Genomic DNA, 8,569 nt, shown 5'->3' with positions numbered 1-8,569 from the left:
ATTTTCACAGAGTCCCTAGAACAAAGGGAGATCCAAAACACCAGGGGTGACCTACCAACACGGTGTTTTGCAGCCAAGAATTTGGTTTGAAGGATGGAGGAAAGATGGTGTCTCTCTTCCCCTGGCCCACTCAGCTCATCTCCCCAGCACTGGCTGGCATTCTCCAGATCCAGGGGTTAGAGTTCATAGAGGGACTTTCTCCTGGCAGGAAACAGCAGGAGCAGTCAAGGCAAGGGCAAGGATGCTGCACTGAGTGACTTGTGGTCTCCTCAGCTGGGTGCCATGGCAAGCTGGACTGGCTTGATGGAGTGGGGTCACTTGCTCTCTGCCCAGGAGACAGGCAGGAACCTGTGGAATTCGCCCCTTGGCAGTTCAAAACCACTGAGTGCAATCGCAAGACAAAGGGAAAAAACAAAACAAAACAAAAAACCAGAAGAGGACCTAAAAAGGAAAAAGCCTCTGTCTAAGGAAAAATACCAAGAAAACAGCAAGACAAAAACCATGAAGCAAAAGGGCAGGAGCTGCCTGCTGGCGGAGACTTTAAAAGCACCTGAGGAGACTTTAAAAGCACCTGCGGTGCTACCCCACTCCAACTTCCCAACTGCAGGGCTTTGAAAGGACTCTAACCATTTGGGACACAAGTAGATATGGAATACAGTAACATTTTGGGTTACTCATGAGTTTCAAAGTTTCTCTGTCAGAGAAACAGAGATCAGCATTAGACATGATTCATTACTGTGCTATTGATGGGAAATGGCTTTTCTTTAGGAAATCAGCTCTAATCAGTGTCATCAGAAATTGTGTAGATTAACACAGGCACTACACACTTCAACAGCCATCAAGAGTGCCTAGTGCTGTCAGTAGTCATCCTCACCTGCTAGTACTTTGACATCAGGGACAAGTGAAGTTTTTAACCTGCTGTGCTCTCTTAACGCAAGTCAAGGCTGGCATGTGTTAGATGAACATTCATATTCAGTCAAGAATTAGGCAGACTTCTATGATAGAGTTCAGTTGATGTATTTATTTCCTTACATGTGTATGCTCCCTGAAAACTTGAGTGGGTCAGCTGTACAGCATTTTTTGGGCTGCAGATTCACTGCTTCTCTCCAGCTTGTCCTAGAATTTCAAGAGTCCCATTGAGTCTATTCATATTAGGTTATCATACATACAAGTTTTGTAATTAAAGGAAAACCAGGCAAGAATGAAATAGGTTTTGTGATGGCAGTCTGTAGATATATTCCTTTCATCAGATGAACAGTAGCATTTTCACCAACTTAAAAGTTTCAGGCAGAACTTACCGAGGCAGGGAGGGCAAGACTGACACATATTACTGTGACACTTGTGTTCAAGACAATGTCCCTGTCAGAAGATAATGAACACAATATCTTTGCACAGAGAAGGTAAAATGGTGAAAAAACATCAGAGGTGACATTGTATTCCAAGACCATTCAAATATGATAGAGTTTAGAAAGCAAACGGAATATTTGTGAAGCCTGTTCATCAATTCAATGTTGTCTGAGATTTTTGACTCACTCCTCTCTTTAGCATTTACCTGCTTTTTCTTGACTCGCTGGAGCACATCCTACTGTCTCCCACCCACGTATCAGCTGTGGCAACTGAATAGATAGTTGCCACATCATGGAGCCCTGTGTCTGCCTGCAGCAGTGGAAAGGAACACTTAGGATGTCATTTGAGGCACCAACATTCTGTCCTGCATTGTGTGACTTCTTCTTTCACAAAAACATCTAGGGGACTAACAAGCCTCAGTCCTCCCAGACACTACATCTCCAAATGACTGTAGGAAATGGCTTCTGAAATGGTTCACAAAAGAGTTGCTTTTTATTACTACCTTCACTTTACTATTCAGTCATGACACACAGTTGTGATAGGAAGTATCAATGACCTGCTCCACAGGCAGGAATAACATTTCTCCTCCATACCTAGTAATTATTACTGCTGGAGGATAACCAGCTGCTGTACTGGCAGTATTTCTGGCATCCAAGGACAGAAAGGATGTCAAATAAGAAGGCTGACCTGCCAGAATTTTATTAAGGAACGTTAATTTGGCTGCTTTTTTTTTTTTTTTTTTTTTTTTTTTTTTTTTTTTTTTTGTCCACAAGAATCCTTGTTAATAAGACTTTAACACACTGCTACAAATTTATTTTCAGCTGACCCTGCAAAGCTGTACTAGCAATCCTTTATAATATGAGCTTCTGCACATTCCCCGTGGGCTTTCACCTAACAAGAAAGGCAGAGGTCTCACAGAGTTTGGAATACAGCTTATAGCTTTTGTATGACCTCTGGGTCACTGGCTGAAATTTGAAGAGATGGCCAAACTTCACAAGTGGTTGTTAGCTTACCAGCTTACTGCAGTTCCAGTAGTAAAAAGAAAAGAAGATCATTACTGTTTCTAAGCAACAGCATAATTTTTATAATGTAACTTGTCAGTATGAAGTGCTTTCCAGTTTCAGAATCTGGAATAAATTCTAATTAATTTTGTCTCCCAAAAGCAGGTTAAGAATAAACTAGATCACACCAGTGATTTTTTTCCCTTGGAGGCATTAATTTCCTCTATCAAGCCCATAAAAATATAACTGTGTCAAGGGAAGTCTAATCTATCAAAACATCTTACCCAGTAACTTGTTAGTTATGGCTTTGTTCATACTACATTAGACTTGAAATATCCACTCCACAATTACTGTATCTGGTACAGTGCTTCGATGCAAAATGAAGGAAGGACAGTATAGAAAGATGTCCCTCATCATAAAATAGTGAATTTATTAATTATAGTAGTAATTACATTAGCCAGTGACAGCTTTTCTTTTCTGTGAAGTACACTCTTTTATATGATTTTAGAAATGTTCGTGGTTTTTTTTGACATAGTCTTTAATGATAGCCATTTTTAAATCCAACATTCTGATCTCTAATACTTTTGGATGCTTATAACAACTTCTCTATTCAAAGTGGATAAGCAAGGGCAGGTATCATGTGAGAAACTGTCAGGGTTTAGGGGTAAAGTGCACTTGTTTTGCATTCTTTGAGTCAAATAGGCTGTTTGCTCTTAATGTCTGTGCAGACATGCAGTAGAAATATTATCTTGATAATTTTATTTAAATTTTGGATTTAAATTTGGAGGGAATGTAGGAAAAATAATGTCCAGTTTATTCTAACTATTCACAAAAATGTAGATGGGAGAGAGGTAAAACATCGTAAAACACAGAAAGAATTATAATTGCTTATAATAAATAAATATATTTATTTGTAATTTGAGAAATGAAAGCAGAAGGTACGCCTTTTATGTTAAACATTTTGGCATCATGTATTTCTACTTGTGCTGTTTAGTCTTGGTTTACAACATTTCTGATTAGAGGATGTGCTGTATACATGGATCCTACCTAAAATGATAAAAGATCCCACCTAAAAACATGCACACACTCATTAGTGATTCTATTTTAATTTAATCTTTGTTTAATTTAATTTTAGACTGAAAATATATTGTTATCCTATATCACCAGAGTTCAATGAAGAGAGGAAATAGATGAATATGAAACTGCACGATTGTTGACTAATTTGCATTTTAAAATAATCAGCATACCTTTGCAATGATCAAATTTTCCATATACTAGAATGTTTATGTACCTAATGAATTTTATATTATTGTGTGTGCCAGCAGAGGAGATGAGACTTGAAAAATATCTTTAGGCAGTAAGAAGGTAAGCCTTACTAAAGGATTATCAAAACTGGTCAAACTCAAACAAAAAGAAATTAGGCTTTGGGTACACTAAATTTATCACAGAGAGTGGGAATAGATCTGTTTTACTGAAAAAAAACAACCTACCTACCTACGTACCTACGTACCTACCTCCAAAGACATGTAACCAAAAAAACCAAACACACAACAATTCAAAACCCCCAAAATAAAGTCTTCATTTATAAACAAATCTGGAGTAACCTTCAGAGTTAAAAAAACAAGAGTAACCAGGTGTCCTTCTAGGCTATGTACTAATTTGAGGGAAGGGGCATGGAGGGGAGGAATTAGTTTTGTATAATATAACACAGCAATTCAGGCTGCAACGGAAGAATGAATTAAATTATACGGAGTCTATAACTTGTACAGGAGGATGCTATTTTGCTTTTGGTTTTGGTATGGGCTTTTCTGGGTTTTTTTGGGTTTTTTTGTTGTTGTTGTTGTTGTTGTTGTTGTTTTGTTTAGTTTTTTTTTCATTTACTTGAAGGCATAATCTGGGAGGCAGCACAATGCAAAATCTTCAACTAAATCTAAATAGCTACCTTATAGTGATTGCTATGTTGCAAGAAGTCTGACCTTTTATGAAACCAGCACTATCTGTGCGTGCACAGATAAATTAGGGCATCTGCTAGGAGAATTATCTCTCTCAACTCTTCACATATGATGCTATGCAGAATTTCATTTTTCCTTGTCCTTGTGAAACCACCGACAAAGGCCATCAATATCTTGTAGGACATTCACAACTTTCTGAATACCTTTGCCCTCCTAGCTCCTCTACAGTGTCAAGATTATTTACCATTCTTTAGTCTCTCTTAAAGCGTGCTGAAAAGCAGAGTAGAAAATTTTGCTTTACTGTTCATCAGGTTTTAGTGTTGTACTGGGGTTTCAAGGATAAATAAATTATATACTTACTCGCTGTCACATGGAAGCTGAGGTGCCATTGAACTAATGGGCATCTTCAGAAAATGACTGTCAATTAAATATGTTATTTTAGACAGTAATAGAAGCAATTATCTTTTGTGCCTGGAGAGAAAGAATTAGCACTGAGAGGCCATGATGGGTCCATAGAATCAGTCAATAAAGGAAATATTTTACAGTTACTTGACCTGATTACAAAAGATGGTGTTAGAGCAAATGTTGTGTGGCAGTGTGTAGCACAAAATAAGCCAACAGCATCAACAGGTTGAATGTCGTTGAGAATAAAAAGAATGAATGCTGGCAACTATAATTAAATTAATGGGATTTAGGGGAATAGCATGAACAACTACTATAAGACCAATTTTCCAGTATAACAAAGGAAGCTATCATTTATAAAACAAAGGATTTTATTTAGGACATATTACTGTGTCCTTAAAAATAGCCTTGAAAGGTAATAATAAGCAAGAATTTGGATATAAGGAGTTTGATACTCATTGGCCATCCTTATCTCAAAGAACCTCATCCCAATCAGAGCCAACACACAGACCATCCATCTATTCCAGCTGCAGAAATTCGGTATGTGCTTTAATTAACATTTGGGTTGATATAAGCATAAACAATTAAGTAAGAAAGAGACAAGTATGCTTGTAAGCAAGATCAATAAGTATACTTACTGCCACTAATCTTTTGGTGAGTGTTTGTGGAAGATAATATAGTTGTTTAATTCCTTACTGAATAAAGTAGTTAGGGAGCCTGAGAAGCATGGCCATGCCATCAGTTTAACCACAAAAATATTTGCCCCACCATACAGGATAACTAGTCCTTCATTTTGCCAGTTTTATAATCTGACTTTTTCAATTAGGTAGAGGTAAATAGTCTCATAATAGGGGGAAAAAAAGGGGAAACCAAAATGACAAAGCATGACTGCAGTTTCTGAGCAGTGTCACAGCAGAAAGAGAAAAGGCATATCAGCAGAATGGGCCCTCTTGGGGAAATACAGCATGAGAACCATGTATTTCTGGATCAAGGAAAGTAGCCATGCCAGTAAGAAGAGAGATCATGCAACTATGATTGTGGTGAAAGTCAATAATGCATGTTTCTTTCTTTTTCATGTTTACACTTTATCTTCCTCAGTTTGTGTGGTTTGGTTCGATTTGGTTTGGTTTGTTTTGGGGTGGGAGTTGGAAGGTTGTTTTTTTTTTATTCGTTTTCAAATTTAATTTTCATTAATTTGCTGTTAAGGGTGCATTTTACCTGGAATCAACTGCAAGAGCTCCTTTAAGAGCTAATATAATCAGTCAGAAGTGACAGATATGGTTAGCAGTGAGACCCAGCAAACTCAGCCTTCTTGCAGCCTTTTGATAAATAGGAAAAGTGATCCCAGTCCTCTGAAATCTGAGGGAGTTTGTGATATACAAAAATCCATGTACTAAAAATGAAACTGCAAGGCCTTCTGTGTAGAAAAGGCTCTCTTTCAAGCTGGTAGTAAGAGTTCCTGGCTTGCTTGTGGTGCTGCACAAGCACTGCAGTTAGATCTTATAGAAGTATTTCCTCTTGACCTGCAAAGGGAGAAGAGTGAGTGTCTGTGTATGTTGGGGCTCTACAAAGAATACTTCAGGAGCACCCTTTGGATACCCACTCACCCTTGGAGTAAATGAGCAGAGAGTTTTGAGGTCAGGGGAAAGGGGAAGGCATGGGAAAGTCAGAGTAGGCTACAAGTGATGTTAGATAGAAGCATCAACAATTTTTTGATCAAAGACTGGTTTTATTTTATTTCTTCCCTCCCAATATTGGTAACAGAGGCAGTCAATAAACACAGAAGTTTGTGAAAGACTTCATTGATCCTGCTAAAAGATATTCCAAATAAACTGGGAAAGTCATTGAAGATTCTTGAGGCATTCCCAGGAATCATTTGAGTAACTTCAAAGCAGATGCTTCTTCCAAAAGAGGTGAGAAGCACTGGAGATTTTAACAAGTTTTTCTTCCATATGCACACCAATGGCAACCCATAGCATATAAAAAATAACTGGAGAGCTCTGATGGTGGCATTTAGGTAAATGAGGGCCCAAGCAACATCTTCTTCAGTCCTTCTGATGATGGGAAAGAGTCTAAGGAGAGAGACTGTGTATCAATAATTGTTTGTAGAGCTGGTGTCAGCAACAAGACTTTGGTTTCTATGACCATGGGTATCTCTTCAAGGGTCAGCATCCACTTTGAAGAGATGGGGTATACCTCACTAAGCAAGACAAAGGTATTCCTGTGTGGAAATGCTGAGAGAATTGGGATTGTTCAGCACAGAGAAGAGAAGGCTTTGGGGTGGCCTAATTGCATCCTGCCAGTACCTGAAGGAAATCTACAAGAAAGAAGAGAGGGAGACTTTTTACAAAGTCTTAGTGAAAACCTAGTAAAAGGACAGGGGGAAAGCTGAAAGAGGGTGGGTTACATTAGATAGTAGGGAAAAAACTCTTTACTGTGAGGATGGTGAGTATCTGGATCAGGTTTCCTGAAGAAGTTCTGGATGCCACATCCCTGAAAGTGTTTAAAGACAGATTGGCTGGAGCAGTGAACAGACCAGTCTAGTGAAATGCATCCGTGTCCATGGAAAGAGGGCTGGAATTAGATCTCTTTAAGGTCCTTTCCAATCCAATCTATTCTGTGATTCTGCCTGGGGAGAGAGACAATAAGCTAAATGAGAATTTATGAGTAAGGCTTAAAGAGCAGATTAATAAGGGTGACATAATGGGTGTTGGTCACTTGATGAGGAAGAACACGTAGATGAGTCTAGAAGAGACTTCAAATTCATAGGCTATGTTTCCCATGAGTAAATTCAACTACCCTGATATCATCTGGGGAAGCACCACAGCAGAAAAAAAAAAAAACAAACCAAAAACCACTGCATAACATCTCTGAAGAGCATCAATGGCAGTTACCTAAAAGGTAAAGGAGCTAATGAGAAGCTGTGTTGGATCTTGCATTCACAGACAAGGAGTGACTCATTGAGGGTGTGAAAGTCAAAGGCAGCCTTAACTGCAATGACTACAAAATAGTGAAATTCAAGATCCTGAGAGGAGGGAGCAAGGCAGAAAAAAGACCACAACTCTGGACTTTATGAGAGTAGCTTTCGACATCTTCAAGGACTGGCTTGGAAGAATCCTGTGAAAAGTGGTTATGGAGAAGTGTCCAGGCGAGCTCATTGATTTTTCAAGTATCACTTACTTTGGGTTCAGAAATGGCTAACCCCTGTTTTTGGGGAAATAAAGCAAAGATTACAGAAGGATGCATGGATGGACATGTTGCTTCCAAGAAAACATATAAAGAAAGGGAGGTGACCTGGGAGGAAAAGAAAGAAATACTATTTGAGTGCAGAAGTGTGTGGGATTAGAAAAGATGAAACCTGCCTGGAATAATAAAACCTGGTGAGGGGCATGAATAAACACAAGAAAGATTTCTACAGGTTATCACAGCTGCTAGCTGTCTTTACAGGAACATCCAACTATGAACATGGAAGAGATCTGGACATAAAGGACATATAAAAAACCATGATACTCAGTGCCTTCTTCAGCTCAGTTTTCATTGGTAAAACAAGCCTCCAACAATTTCCAGACTCCTGAGACCAGGGGGAAAACTTGGCATACTTGAAACTTTTCCTCATTTGGAGAAAGGTCACACCAACGAACATTTAAACAAGCTGATTTCACACAAGCCCACATGTTCTAATGGTGTGTACACACTCTGACTGGGGGAGCTGGACCATGTAAAAATCACACTCAAATCATCTTTGAGAGACTGTGGAGATCAGGAAAGGTTTCTGAGAAATTGAAGAAATCAAATGTCATTCTTTCGTTCAAGAAGTAGGCTGCAGATCAGTAGTTTAAATTTGGCAGCTACTGCATTGCTACACAG

At 38.7% G+C, this 8,569-nt stretch overlaps 1 long non-coding RNA gene across 1 annotated transcript; it reads right to left on the bottom strand.

Annotated features, from left to right (window-relative positions):
- Positions 1-1,076: 1,076 nt before the first annotated feature.
- LOC135289287 (uncharacterized) lies at positions 1,077-1,623 on the bottom strand. Its single transcript, XR_010352068.1, has 3 exons — positions 1,553-1,623; positions 1,299-1,359; positions 1,077-1,116 (listed from the first exon to the last, which is right to left on the bottom strand). It is a non-coding gene; the product is annotated as an uncharacterized LOC135289287 (long non-coding RNA).
- Positions 1,624-8,569: the final 6,946 nt, after the last annotated feature.

The sequence above is a fragment of the Passer domesticus genome, chromosome Z (genome assembly GCF_036417665.1).
Source record: "Passer domesticus isolate bPasDom1 chromosome Z, bPasDom1.hap1, whole genome shotgun sequence".
NCBI classification, from domain to species: Eukaryota; Metazoa; Chordata; class Aves; order Passeriformes; family Passeridae; genus Passer; species Passer domesticus.
Note: the sequence above shows the minus strand (reverse complement) of the source record. Positions and strands in the feature narration are given on the sequence as shown.